At 47.6% G+C, this 13,759-nt stretch overlaps 1 protein-coding gene across 2 annotated transcripts in view; it reads right to left on the reverse strand.

Annotated features, from left to right (window-relative positions):
* The window catches only part of LOC139541501 (collagen alpha-1(XXIV) chain-like), a 316,499-nt gene that overhangs the window by 116,330 nt on the left and 186,410 nt on the right, over positions 1-13,759 (reverse strand). The window lies entirely within an intron of this gene.

Consider the following 13,759-nt stretch of genomic DNA (forward strand, 5'->3'; position numbering starts at 1 on the left):
ATACTAGAGGAGAGACCCAGTCAGACTGTTAGATACTAGAGGAGAGACCCAGTCAGACTGTTAGATACTAGAGGAGAGACCCAGTCAGACTGTTAGATACTAGAGGAGAGACCCAGTCAGACTGTTAGATACTAGAGGAGAGACCCAGTCAGGCTGTTAGATACTAGAGGAGAGACCCAGTCAGACTGTTAGATACTAGAGGAGAGACCCAGTCAGACTGTTAGATACTAGAGGAGAGACCCAGTCAGACTGTTAGATACTAGAGGAGAGACCCAGTCAGGCTGTTAGATACTAGAGGAGAGATCCAGTCAGACTGTTAGATACTAGAGGAGAGACCCAGTCAGACTGTTAGATACTAGAGGAGAGACCCAGTCAGGCTGTTAGATACTAGAGGAGAGATCCAGTCAGACTGTTAGATACTAGAGGAGAGACCCAGTCAGACTGTTAGATACTAGAGGAGAGACCCAGTCAGACTGTTAGATACTAGAGGAGAGACCCAGTCAGACTGTTAGATACTAGAGGAGAGACCCAGTCTGACTGTTAGATACTAGAGGAGAGACCCAGTCAGACTGTTAGATACTAGAGGAGAGACCCAGTCAGACTGTTAGATACTAGAGGAGAGACCCAGTCAGACTGTTAGATACTAGATGAGAGACCCAGTCAGACTGTTAGATACTAGAGGAGAGACCCAGTCAGACTGTTAGATACTAGAGGAGAGACCCAGTCAGACTGTTAGATACTAGAGGAGAGACCCAGTCAGACTGTTAGATACTAGAGGAGAGACCCAGTCAGGCTGTTAGATACTAGAGGAGAGACCCAGTCAGGCTGTTAGATACTAGAGGAGAGACCCAGTCAGGCTGTTAGATACTAGAGGAGAGACCCAGTCAGACTGTTAGATACTAGAGGAGAGACCCAGTCAGGCTGTTAGATACTAGAGGAGAGACCCAGTCAGGCTGTTAGATACTAGAGGAGAGACCCAGTCAGACTGTTAGATACTAGAGGAGAGACCCAGTCAGACTGTTAGATACTAGAGGAGAGACCCAGTCAGACTGTTAGATACTAGAGGAGAGACCCAGTCAGACTGTTAGATACTAGAGGAGAGACCCAGTCAGGCTGTTAGATACTAGAGGAGAGACCCAGTCAGACTGTTAGATACTAGAGGAGAGACCCAGTCAGACTGTTAGATATTAGAGGAGAGACCCAGTCAGACTGTTAGATACTAGAGGAGAGACCCAGTCAGACTGTTAGATACTAGAGGAGAGACCCAGTCAGGCTGTTAGATACTAGAGGAGAGACCCAGTCAGGCTGTTAGATACTAGAGGAGAGACCCAGTCAGGCTGTTAGATACTAGAGGAGAGACCCAGTCAGACTGTTAGATACTAGAGGAGAGACCCAGTCAGGCTGTTAGATACTAGAGGAGAGACCCAGTCAGACTGTTAGAGACTAGAGGAGAGATCCAGTCAGGCTGTTAGATACTAGAGGAGAGATCCAGTCAGACTGTTAGATACTAGAGGAGAGACCCAGTCAGACTGTTAGATACTAGAGGAGAGACCCAGTCAGACTGTTAGATACTCAGAGGAGAGACCCAGTCAGACTGTTAGATACTAGAGGAGAGACCCAGTCAGACTGTTAGATACTAGAGGAGAGACCCAGTCAGACTGTTAGATACTAGAGGAGAGACCCAGTCAGACTGTTAGATACTAGATGAGAGACCCAGTCAGACTGTTAGATACTAGAGGAGAGACCCAGTCAGAATGTTAGATACTAGAGGAGAGACCCAGTCAGACTGTTAGATACTAGAGGAGAGACCCAGTCAGACTGTTAGATACTAGAGGAGAGACCCAGTCAGGCTGTTAGATACTAGAGGAGAGACCCAGTCAGACTGTTAGATACTAGAGGAGAGACCCAGTCAGACTGTTAGATACTAGAGGAGAGACCCAGTCAGACTGTTAGATACTAGAGGAGAGACCCAGTCAGGCTGTTAGATACTAGAGGAGAGACCCAGTCAGACTGTTAGATACTAGAGGAGAGACCCAGTCAGACTGTTAGATACTAGAGGAGAGACCCAGTCAGACTGTTAGATACTAGAGGAGAGACCCAGTCAGACTGTTAGATACTAGAGGAGAGACCCAGTCAGGCTGTTAGATACTAGAGGAGAGACCCAGTCAGACTGTTAGATACTAGAGGAGAGACCCAGTCAGACTGTTATATACTAGAGGAGAGACCCAGTCAGACTGTTAGATACTAGAGGAGAGACCCAGTCAGACTGTTAGATACTAGAGGAGAGACCCAGTCAGGCTGTTAGATACTAGAGGAGAGATCCAGTCAGACTGTTAGATACTAGAGGAGAGACCCAGTCAGGCTGTTAGATACTAGAGGAGAGACCCAGTCAGACTGTTAGATACTAGAGGAGAGACCCAGTCAGACTGTTAGATACTAGAGGAGAGACCCAGTCAGACTGTTAGATACTAGAGGAGAGACCCAGTCAGACTGTTAGATACTAGAGGAGAGACCCAGTCAGGCTGTTAGATACTAGAGGAGAGACCCAGTCAGGCTGTTAGATACTAGAGGAGAGACCCAGTCAGGCTGTTAGATACTAGAGGAGAGACCCAGTCAGACTGTTAGATACTAGAGGAGAGACCCAGTCAGGCTGTTAGATACTAGATGAGAGACCCAGTCAGACTGTTAGATACTAGAGGAGAGACCCAGTCAGACTGTTAGATACTAGAGGAGAGACCCAGTCAGACTGTTAGATACTAGAGGAGAGACCCAGTCAGACTGTTAGATACTAGAGGAGAGATCCAGTCAGACTGTTAGATACTAGAGGAGAGACCCAGTCAGGCTGTTAGATACTAGAGGAGAGACCCAGTCAGACTGTTAGATACTAGAGGAGAGACCCAGTCAGACTGTTAGATACTGAGAGGAGAGACCCAGTCAGACTGTTAGATACTAGAGGAGAGACCCAGTCAGACTGTTAGATACTAGAGGAGAGACCCAGTCAGGCTGTTAGATACTAGAGGAGAGACCCAGTCAGGCTGTTAGATACTAGAGGAGAGACCCAGTCAGGCTGTTAGATACTAAAGGAGAGACCCAGTCAGACTGTTAGATACTAGAGGAGAGACCCAGTCAGGCTGTTAGATACTAGAGGAGAGACCCAGTCAGACTGTTAGATACTAGAGGAGAGATCCAGTCAGGCTGTTAGATACTAGAGGAGAGATCCAGTCAGACTGTTAGATACTAGAGGAGAGACCCAGTCAGACTGTTAGATACTAGAGGAGAGACCCAGTCAGACTGTTAGATACTAGAGGAGAGACCCAGTCAGACTGTTAGATACTAGAGGAGAGACCCAGTGAGACTGTTAGATACTAGAGGAGAGACCCAGTCAGACTGTTAGATACTAGAGGAGAGACCCAGTCAGACTGTTAGATACTAGAGGAGAGACCCAGTCAGACTGTTAGATACTAGAGGAGAGACCCAGTCAGACTGTTAGATACTAGAGGAGAGACCCAGTCAGACTGTTAGATACTAGAGGAGAGACCCAGTCAGACTGTTAGATACTAGAGGAGAGACCCAGTCAGGCTGTTAGATACTAGAGGAGAGACCCAGTCAGACTGTTAGATACTAGAGGAGAGACCCAGTCAGACTGTTAGATACTAGAGGAGAGACCCAGTCAGACTGTTAGATACTAGAGGAGAGACCCAGTCAGGCTGTTAGATACTAGAGGAGAGACCCAGTCAGACTGTTAGATACTAGAGGAGAGACCCAGTCAGACTGTTAGATACTAGAGGAGAGACCCAGTCAGACTGTTAGATACTAGAGGAGAGACCCAGTCAGACTGTTAGATACTAGAGGAGAGACCCAGTCAGACTGTTAGATACTAGAGGAGAGACCCAGTCATGACTGTTAGATACTAGAGGAGAGACCCAGTCAGACTGTTAGATACTAGAGGAGAGACCCAGTCAGACTGTTAGATACTAGAGGAGAGACCCAGTCAGACTGTTAGATACTAGAGGAGAGACCCAGTCAGACTGTTAGATACTAGAGGAGAGACCCAGTCAGACTGTTAGATACTAGAGGAGAGACCCAGTCAGACTGTTAGATACTAGAGGAGAGACCCAGTCATGCTGTTAGATACTAGAGGAGAGACCCAGTCAGACTGTTAGATACTAGAGGAGAGACCCAGTCAGACTGTTAGATACTAGAGGAGAGACCCAGTCAGACTGTTAGATACTAGAGGAGAGACCCAGTCAGACTGTTAGATACTAGAGGAGAGACCCAGTCAGACTGTTAGATACTAGAGGAGAGACCCAGTCAGACTGTTAGATACTAGAGGAGAGACCCAGTCAGACTGTTAGATACTAGAGGAGAGACCCAGTCAGACTGTTAGATACTAGAGGAGAGACCCAGTCAGGCTGTTAGATACTAGAGGAGAGACCCAGTCAGACTGTTAGATACTAGAGGAGAGACCCAGTCAGACTGTTAGATACTAGAGGAGAGACCCAGTCAGACTGTTAGATACTAGAGGAGAGACCCAGTCAGGCTGTTAGATACTAGAGGAGAGATCCAGTCAGACTGTTAGATACTAGAGGAGAGACCCAGTCAGACTGTTAGATACTAGAGGAGAGACCCAGTCAGGCTGTTAGATACTAGAGGAGAGATCCAGTCAGACTGTTAGATACTAGAGGAGAGACCCAGTCAGACTGTTAGATACTAGAGGAGAGACCCAGTCAGACTGTTAGATACTAGAGGAGAGACCCAGTCAGACTGTTAGATACTAGAGGAGAGACCCAGTCAGACTGTTAGATACTAGAGGAGAGACCCAGTCAGACTGTTAGATACTAGAGGAGAGACCCAGTCAGACTGTTAGATACTAGAGGAGAGACCCAGTCAGACTGTTAGATACTAGAGGAGAGACCCAGTCAGACTGTTAGATACTAGAGGAGAGACCCAGTCAGACTGTTAGATACTAGAGGAGAGACCCAGTCAGACTGTTAGATACTAGAGGAGAGACCCAGTCAGACTGTTAGATACTAGAGGAGAGACCCAGTCAGACTGTTAGATACTAGAGGAGAGACCCAGTCAGACTGTTAGATACTAGAGGAGAGACCCAGTCAGGCTGTTAGATACTAGAGGAGAGACCCAGTCAGGCTGTTAGATACTAGAGGAGAGACCCAGTCAGGCTGTTAGATACTAGAGGAGAGACCCAGTCAGACTGTTAGATACTAGAGGAGAGACCCAGTCAGGCTGTTAGATACTAGAGGAGAGACCCAGTCAGACTGTTAGATACTAGAGGAGAGACCCAGTCAGACTGTTAGATACTAGAGGAGAGACCCAGTCAGACTGTTAGATACTAGAGGAGAGACCCAGTCAGACTGTTAGATACTAGAGGAGAGATCCAGTCAGACTGTTAGATACTAGAGGAGAGACCCAGTCAGGCTGTTAGATACTAGAGGAGAGACCCAGTCAGACTGTTAGATACTAGAGGAGAGACCCAGTCAGACTGTTAGATACTAGAGGAGAGACCCAGTCAGACTGTTAGATACTAGAGGAGAGACCCAGTCAGACTGTTAGATACTAGAGGAGAGACCCAGTCAGGCTGTTAGATACTAGAGGAGAGACCCAGTCAGGCTGTTAGATACTAGAGGAGAGACCCAGTCAGGCTGTTAGATACTAGAGGAGAGACCCAGTCAGACTGTTAGATACTAGAGGAGAGACCCAGTCAGGCTGTTAGATACTAGAGGAGAGACCCAGTCAGACTGTTAGAGACTAGAGGAGAGATCCAGTCAGGCTGTTAGATACTAGAGGAGAGATCCAGTCAGACTGTTAGATACTAGAGGAGAGACCCAGTCAGACTGTTAGATACTAGAGGAGAGACCCAGTCAGACTGTTAGATACTGAGAGGAGAGACCCAGTCAGACTGTTAGATACTAGAGGAGAGACCCAGTCAGACTGTTAGATACTAGAGGAGAGACCCAGTCAGACTGTTAGATACTAGAGGAGAGACCCAGTCAGACTGTTAGATACTAGAGGAGAGACCCAGTCAGACTGTTAGATACTAGAGGAGAGACCCAGTCAGACTGTTAGATACTAGAGGAGAGACCCAGTCAGACTGTTAGATACTAGAGGAGAGACCCAGTCAGACTGTTAGATACTAGAGGAGAGACCCAGTCAGACTGTTAGATACTAGAGGAGAGACCCAGTCAGACTGTTAGATACTAGAGGAGAGACCCAGTCAGGCTGTTAGATACTAGAGGAGAGACCCAGTCAGACATTTAGATACTAGAGGAGAGACCCAGTCAGACTGTTAGATACTAGAGGAGAGACCCAGTCAGACTGTTAGATACTAGAGGAGAGACCCAGTCAGGCTGTTAGATACTAGAGGAGAGACCCAGTCAGACTGTTAGATACTCAGAGGAGAGACCCAGTCAGACTGTTAGATACTAGAGGAGAGACCCAGTCAGACTGTTAGATACTAGAGGAGAGACCCAGTCAGACTGTTAGATACTAGAGGAGAGACCCAGTCAGACTGTTAGATACTAGAGGAGAGACCCAGTCATGCTGTTAGATACTAGAGGAGAGACCCAGTCAGACTGTTAGATACTAGAGGAGAGACCCAGTCAGACTGTTAGATACTAGAGGAGAGACCCAGTCAGACTGTTAGATACTAGAGGAGAGACCCAGTCAGACTGTTAGATACTAGAGGAGAGACCCAGTCAGACTGTTAGATACTAGAGGAGAGACCCAGTCAGACTGTTAGATACTAGAGGAGAGACCCAGTCATGCTGTTAGATACTAGAGGAGAGACCCAGTCAGACTGTTAGATACTAGAGGAGAGACCCAGTCAGACTGTTAGATACTAGAGGAGAGACCCAGTCAGACTGTTAGATACTAGAGGAGAGACCCAGTCAGACTGTTAGATACTAGAGGAGAGACCCAGTCAGACTGTTAGATACTAGAGGAGAGACCCAGTCAGACTGTTAGATACTAGAGGAGAGACCCAGTCAGACTGTTAGATACTAGAGGAGAGACCCAGTCAGACTGTTAGATACTAGAGGAGAGACCCAGTCAGGCTGTTAGATACTAGAGGAGAGACCCAGTCAGACTGTTAGATACTAGAGGAGAGACCCAGTCAGACTGTTAGATACTAGAGGAGAGACCCAGTCAGACTGTTAGATACTAGAGGAGAGACCCAGTCAGGCTGTTAGATACTAGAGGAGAGATCCAGTCAGACTGTTAGATACTAGAGGAGAGACCCAGTCAGACTGTTAGATACTAGAGGAGAGACCCAGTCAGGCTGTTAGATACTAGAGGAGAGATCCAGTCAGACTGTTAGATACTAGAGGAGAGACCCAGTCAGACTGTTAGATACTAGAGGAGAGACCCAGTCAGACTGTTAGATACTAGAGGAGAGACCCAGTCAGACTGTTAGATACTAGAGGAGAGACCCAGTCAGACTGTTAGATACTAGAGGAGAGACCCAGTCAGACTGTTAGATACTAGAGGGAGAGACCCAGTCAGACTGTTAGATACTAGAGGAGAGACCCAGTCAGACTGTTAGATACTAGATGAGAGACCCAGTCAGACTGTTAGATACTAGAGGAGAGACCCAGTCAGACTGTTAGATACTAGAGGAGAGACCCAGTCCCCAGAGCTGTTAGATACTAGAGGAGAGACCCAGTCAGGCTGTTAGATACTAGAGGAGAGACCCAGTCAGGCTGTTAGATACTAGAGGAGAGACCCAGTCAGGCTGTTAGATACTAGAGGAGAGACCCAGTCAGACTGTTAGATACTAGAGGAGAGACCCAGTCAGGCTGTTAGATACTAGAGGAGAGACCCAGTCAGACTGTTAGATACTAGAGGAGAGACCCAGTCAGGCTGTTAGATACTAGAGGAGAGACCCAGTCAGACTGTTAGATACTAGAGGAGAGACCCAGTCAGACTGTTAGATACTAGAGGAGAGATCCCAGTCAGACTGTTAGATACTAGAGGAGAGACCCAGTCAGGCTGTTAGATACTAGAGGAGAGACCCAGTCAGACTGTTAGATACTAGAGGAGAGACCCAGTCAGACTGTTAGATACTAGAGGAGAGACCCAGTCAGACTGTTAGATACTAGAGGAGAGACCCAGTCAGACTGTTAGATACTAGAGGAGCAGACCCAGTCAGACTGTTAGATACTAGAGGAGAGACCCAGTCAGACTGTTAGATACTAGAGGAGAGACCCAGTCAGACTGTTAGATACTAGAGGAGAGACCCAGTCAGACTGTTAGATACTAGAGGAGAGACCCAGTCAGACTGTTAGATACTAGAGGAGAGACCCAGTCAGGCTGTTAGAATACTAGAGGAGAGACCCAGTCAGACTGTTAGATACTAGAGGAGAGACCCAGTCAGGCTGTTAGAGACTAGAGGAGAGACCCAGTCATGTTGTTAGATACTAGAGGAGAGACCCAGTCAGACTGTTAGATACTAGAGGAGAGACCCAGTCAGGCTGTTAGATACTAGAGGAGAGACCCAGTCAGGCTGTTAGATACTAGAGGAGAGACCCAGTCAGACTGTTAGATACTAGAGGAGAGACCCAGTCAGGCTGTTAGATACTAGAGGAGAGACCCAGTCAGACTGTTAGAGACTAGAGGAGAGATCCAGTCAGGCTGTTAGATACTAGAGGAGAGACCCAGTCAGACTGTTAGATACTAGAGGAGAGACCCAGTCAGACTGTTAGATACTAGAGGAGAGACCCAGTCATGCTGTTAGATACTAGAGGAGAGACCCAGTCAGACTGTTAGATACTAGAGGAGAGACCCAGTCAGACTGTTAGATACTAGAGGAGAGACCCAGTCAGACTGTTAGATACTAGAGGAGAGACCCAGTCAGGCTATTAGATACTAGAGGAGAGATCCAGTCAGACTGTTAGAGACTAGAGGAGAGACCCAGTCAGACTGTTAGATACTAGAGGAGAGACCCAGTCAGACTGTTAGATACTAGAGGAGAGACCCAGTCATGCTGTTAGAGACTAGAGGAGAGACCCAGTCAGACTGTTAGATACTAGAGGAGAGACCCAGTCAGACTGTTAGAGACTAGAGGAGAGACCCAGTCAGGCTGTTAGAGACTAGAGGAGAGACCCAGTCAGGCTGTTAGAGACTAGAGGAGAGACCCAGTCAGACTGTTAGATACTAGAGGAGAGATCCAGTCAGACTGTTAGATACTAGAGGAGAGACCCAGTCAGGCTGTTAGAGACTAGAGGAGAGACCCAGTCAGACTGTTAGAGACTAGAGGAGAGACCCAGTCAGACTGTTAGATACTAGAGGAGAGACCCAGTCAGGCTGTTAGATACTAGAGGAGAGACCCAGTCAGGCTGTTAGATACTAGAGGAGAGACCCAGTCAAACTGTTAGATACTAGAGGAGAGACCCAGTCAGACTGTTAGATACTAGAGGAGAGACCCAGTCAGGCTGTTAGAGACTAGAGGAGAGACCCAGTCATGCTGTTAGATACTAGAGGAGAGACCCAGTCAGGCTGTTAGAGACTAGAGGAGAGACCCAGTCAGACTGTTAGATACTAGAGGAGAGACCCAGTCAGGCTGTTAGAGACTAGAGGAGAGACCCAGTCATGTTGTTAGATACTAGAGGAGAGACCCAGTCAGACTGTTAGATACTAGAGGAGAGACCCAGTCAGGCTGTTAGATACTAGAGGAGAGACCCAGTCAGGCTGTTAGATACTAGAGGAGAGACCCAGTCAGACTGTTAGATACTAGAGGAGAGACCCAGTCAGGCTGTTAGATACTAGAGGAGAGACCCAGTCAGACTGTTAGAGACTAGAGGAGAGATCCAGTCAGGCTGTTAGATACTAGAGGAGAGATCCAGTCAGACTGTTAGATACTAGAGGAGAGACCCAGTCAGACTGTTAGATACTAGAGGAGAGACCCAGTCAGACTGTTAGATACTAGAGGAGAGACCCAGTCAGACTGTTAGATACTAGAGGAGAGACCCAGTCAGACTGTTAGATACTAGAGGAGAGACCCAGTCAGACTGTTTGATACTAGAGAGGAGAGACCCAGTCAGACTGTTAGATACTAGAGGAGAGACCCAGTCAGACTGTTAGATACTAGAGGAGAGACCCAGTCAGACTGTTAGATACTAGAGGAGAGACCCAGTCAGACTGTTAGATACTAGAGGAGAGACCCAGTCAGACTGTTAGATACTAGAGGGAGAGACCCAGTCAGGCTGTTAGATATCTAGAGGAGAGACCCCAGTCAGACTGTTAGATACTAGAGGAGAGACCCAGTCAGACTGTTAGATACTAGAGGAGAGACCCAGTCAGACTGTTAGATACTAGAGGAGAGACCCAGTCAGGCTGTTAGATACTAGAGGAGAGACCCAGTCAGACTGTTAGATACTAGAGGAGAGACCCAGTCAGACTGTTAGATACTAGAGGAGAGACCCAGTCAGACTGTTAGATACTAGAGGAGAGACCCAGTCAGACTGTTAGATACTAGAGGAGAGACCCAGTCATGCTGTTAGATACTAGAGGAGAGACCCAGTCAGACTGTTAGATACTAGAGGAGAGACCCAGTCAGACTGTTAGATACTAGAGGAGAGACCCAGTCAGACTGTTAGATACTAGAGGAGAGACCCAGTCAGACTGTTAGATACTAGAGGAGAGACCCAGTCAGGCTGTTAGATACTAGAGGAGAGACCCAGTCAGACTGTTAGATACTAGAGGAGAGACCCAGTCAGACTGTTAGATACTAGAGGAGAGACCCAGTCAGACTGTTAGATACTAGAGGAGAGACCCAGTCAGGCTGTTAGATACTAGAGGAGAGACCCAGTCAGACTGTTAGATACTAGAGGAGAGACCCAGTCAGACTGTTAGATACTAGAGGAGAGACCCAGTCAGACTGTTAGATACTAGAGGAGAGACCCAGTCAGACTGTTAGATACTAGAGGAGAGACCCAGTCATGCTGTTAGATACTAGAGGAGAGACCCAGTCAGACTGTTAGATACTAGAGGAGAGACCCAGTCAGACTGTTATATACTAGAGGAGAGACCCAGTCAGACTGTTAGATACTAGAGGAGAGACCCAGTCAGGCTGTTAGATACTAGAGGAGAGATCCAGTCAGACTGTTAGAGACTAGAGGAGAGACCCAGTCAGACTGTTAGATACTAGAGGAGAGACCCAGTCAGACTGTTAGATACTAGAGGAGAGACCCAGTCATGCTGTTAGAGACTAGAGGAGAGACCCAGTCAGACTGTTAGATACTAGAGGAGAGACCCAGTCAGACTGTTAGAGACTAGAGGAGAGACCCAGTCAGGCTGTTAGAGACTAGAGGAGAGACCCAGTCAGGCTGTTAGAGACTAGAGGAGAGACCCAGTCAGACTGTTAGATACTAGAGGAGAGACCCAGTCAGACTGTTAGATACTAGAGGAGAGACCCAGTCAGGCTGTTAGAGACTAGAGGAGAGACCCAGTCAGACTGTTAGAGACTAGAGGAGAGACCCAGTCAGACTGTTAGATACTAGAGGAGAGACCCAGTCAGGCTGTTAGATACTAGAGGAGAGACCCAGTCAGACTGTTAGATACTAGAGGAGAGACCCAGTCAGACTGTTAGATGCTAGAGGAGAGACCCAGTCATGCTGTTAGAGACTAGAGGAGAGACCCAGTCAGGCTGTTAGAGACTAGAGGAGAGACCCAGTCAGACTGTTAGATACTAGAGGAGAGACCCAGTCAGACTGTTAGATACTAGAGGAGAGACCCAGTCAGACTGTTAGATACTAGAGGAGAGACCCAGTCAGACTGTTAGATACTAGAGGAGAGACCCAGTCAGACTGTTATATACTAGAGGAGAGACCCAGTCAGGCTGTTAGAGACTAGAGGAGAGACCCAGTCAGACTGTTAGATACTAGAGGAGAGACCCAGTCAGGCTGTTAGATACTAGAGGAGAGACCCAGTCAGGCTGTTAGATACTATAGGAGAGACCCAGTCATGCTGTTAGAGACTAGAGGAGAGACCCAGTCAGACTGTTAGATACTAGAGGAGAGACCCAGTCAGACTGTTAGATACTAGAGGAGAGACCCAGTCAGGCTGTTAGATACTAGAGGAAAGACCCAGTCAGGCTGTTAGAGACTAGAGGAGAGACCCAGTCATGTTGTTAGATACTAGAGGAGAGACCCAGTCAGACTGTTAGAGACTAGAGGAGAGACCCAGTCATGCTGTTAGATACTAGAGGAGAGACCCAGTCAGGCTGTTAGAGACTAGAGGAGAGACCCAGTCAGACTGTTAGATACTAGAGGAGAGACCCAGTCAGACTGTTAGATACTAGAGGAGAGACCCAGTCAGACTGTTAGATACTAGAGGAGAGACCCAGTCAGACTGTTAGATACTAGAGGAGAGACCCAGTCATGCTGTTAGATACTAGAGGAGAGACCCAGTCAGGCTGTTAGAGACTAGAGGAGAGACCCAGTCAGACTGTTAGATACTAGAGGAGAGACCCAGTCAGACTGTTAGATACTAGAGGAGAGACCCAGTCAGGCTGTTAGATACTAGAGGAGAGACCCAGTCATGCTGTTAGATACTAGAGGAGAGACCCAGTCAGGCTGTTAGAGACTAGAGGAGAGACCCAGTCAGACTGTTAGATACTAGAGGAGAGACCCAGTCAGACTGTTAGATACTAGAGGAGAGACCCAGTCAGACTGTTAGATACTAGAGGAGAGACCCAGTCAGACTGTTAGATACTAGAGGAGAGACCCAGTCAGACTGTTATATACTAGAGGAGAGACCCAGTCAGGCTGTTAGAGACTAGAGGAGAGACCCAGTCAGGCTGTTAGAGACTAGAGGAGAGACCCAGTCATGCTGTTAGATACTAGAGGAGAGACCCAGTCAGGCTGTTAGAGACTAGAGGAGAGACCCAGTCAGACTGTTAGATACTAGAGGAGAGATCCAGTCATGCTGTTAGATACTATAGGAGAGACCCAGTCAGACTGTTAGATACTAGAGGAGAGACCCAGTCATGCTGTTAGATACTAGAGGAGAGACCCAGTCAGGCTGTTAGAGACTAGAGGAGAGACCCAGTCAGACTGTTAGATACTAGAGGAGAGACCCAGTCAGACTGTTAGATACTAGAGGAGAGACCCAGTCAGACTGTTAGATACTAGAGGAGAGACCCAGTCAGACTGTTAGATACTAGAGGAGAGACCCAGTCAGACTGTTAGATACTAGAGGAGAGACCCAGTCATGTTGTTAGATACTAGAGGAGAGACCCAGTCAGGCTGTTAGAGACTAGAGGAGAGACCCAGTCATGCTGTTAGATACTAGAGGAGAGACCCAGTCAGGCTGTTAGAGACTAGAGGAGAGACCCAGTCAGACTGTTAGATACTAGAGGAGAGACCCAGTCAGGCTGTTAGAGACTAGAGGAGAGACCCAGTCATGTTGTTAGATACTAGAGGAGAGACCCAGTCAGACTGTTAGATACTAGAGGAGAGACCCAGTCAGGCTGTTAGATACTAGAGGAGAGACCCAGTCAGGCTGTTAGAGACTAGAGGAGAGACCCAGTCAGACTGTTAGATACTAGAGGAGAGACCCAGTCAGACTGTTAGATACTAGAGGAGAGACCCAGTCAGACTGTTAGATACTAGAGGAGAGACCCAGTCAGACTGTTAGATACTAGACGGAGAGACCTAGTCAGACTGTTAGATACTAGAGGAGAGACCCAGCCAGGCTGTTAGATACTAGAGGAGAGACCCAGTCAGGCTGTTAGATACTAGAGGAG

The sequence above is a fragment of the Salvelinus alpinus genome, chromosome 16 (assembly GCF_045679555.1).
Source record: "Salvelinus alpinus chromosome 16, SLU_Salpinus.1, whole genome shotgun sequence".
NCBI lineage: Eukaryota > Metazoa > Chordata > Actinopteri > Salmoniformes > Salmonidae > Salvelinus > Salvelinus alpinus.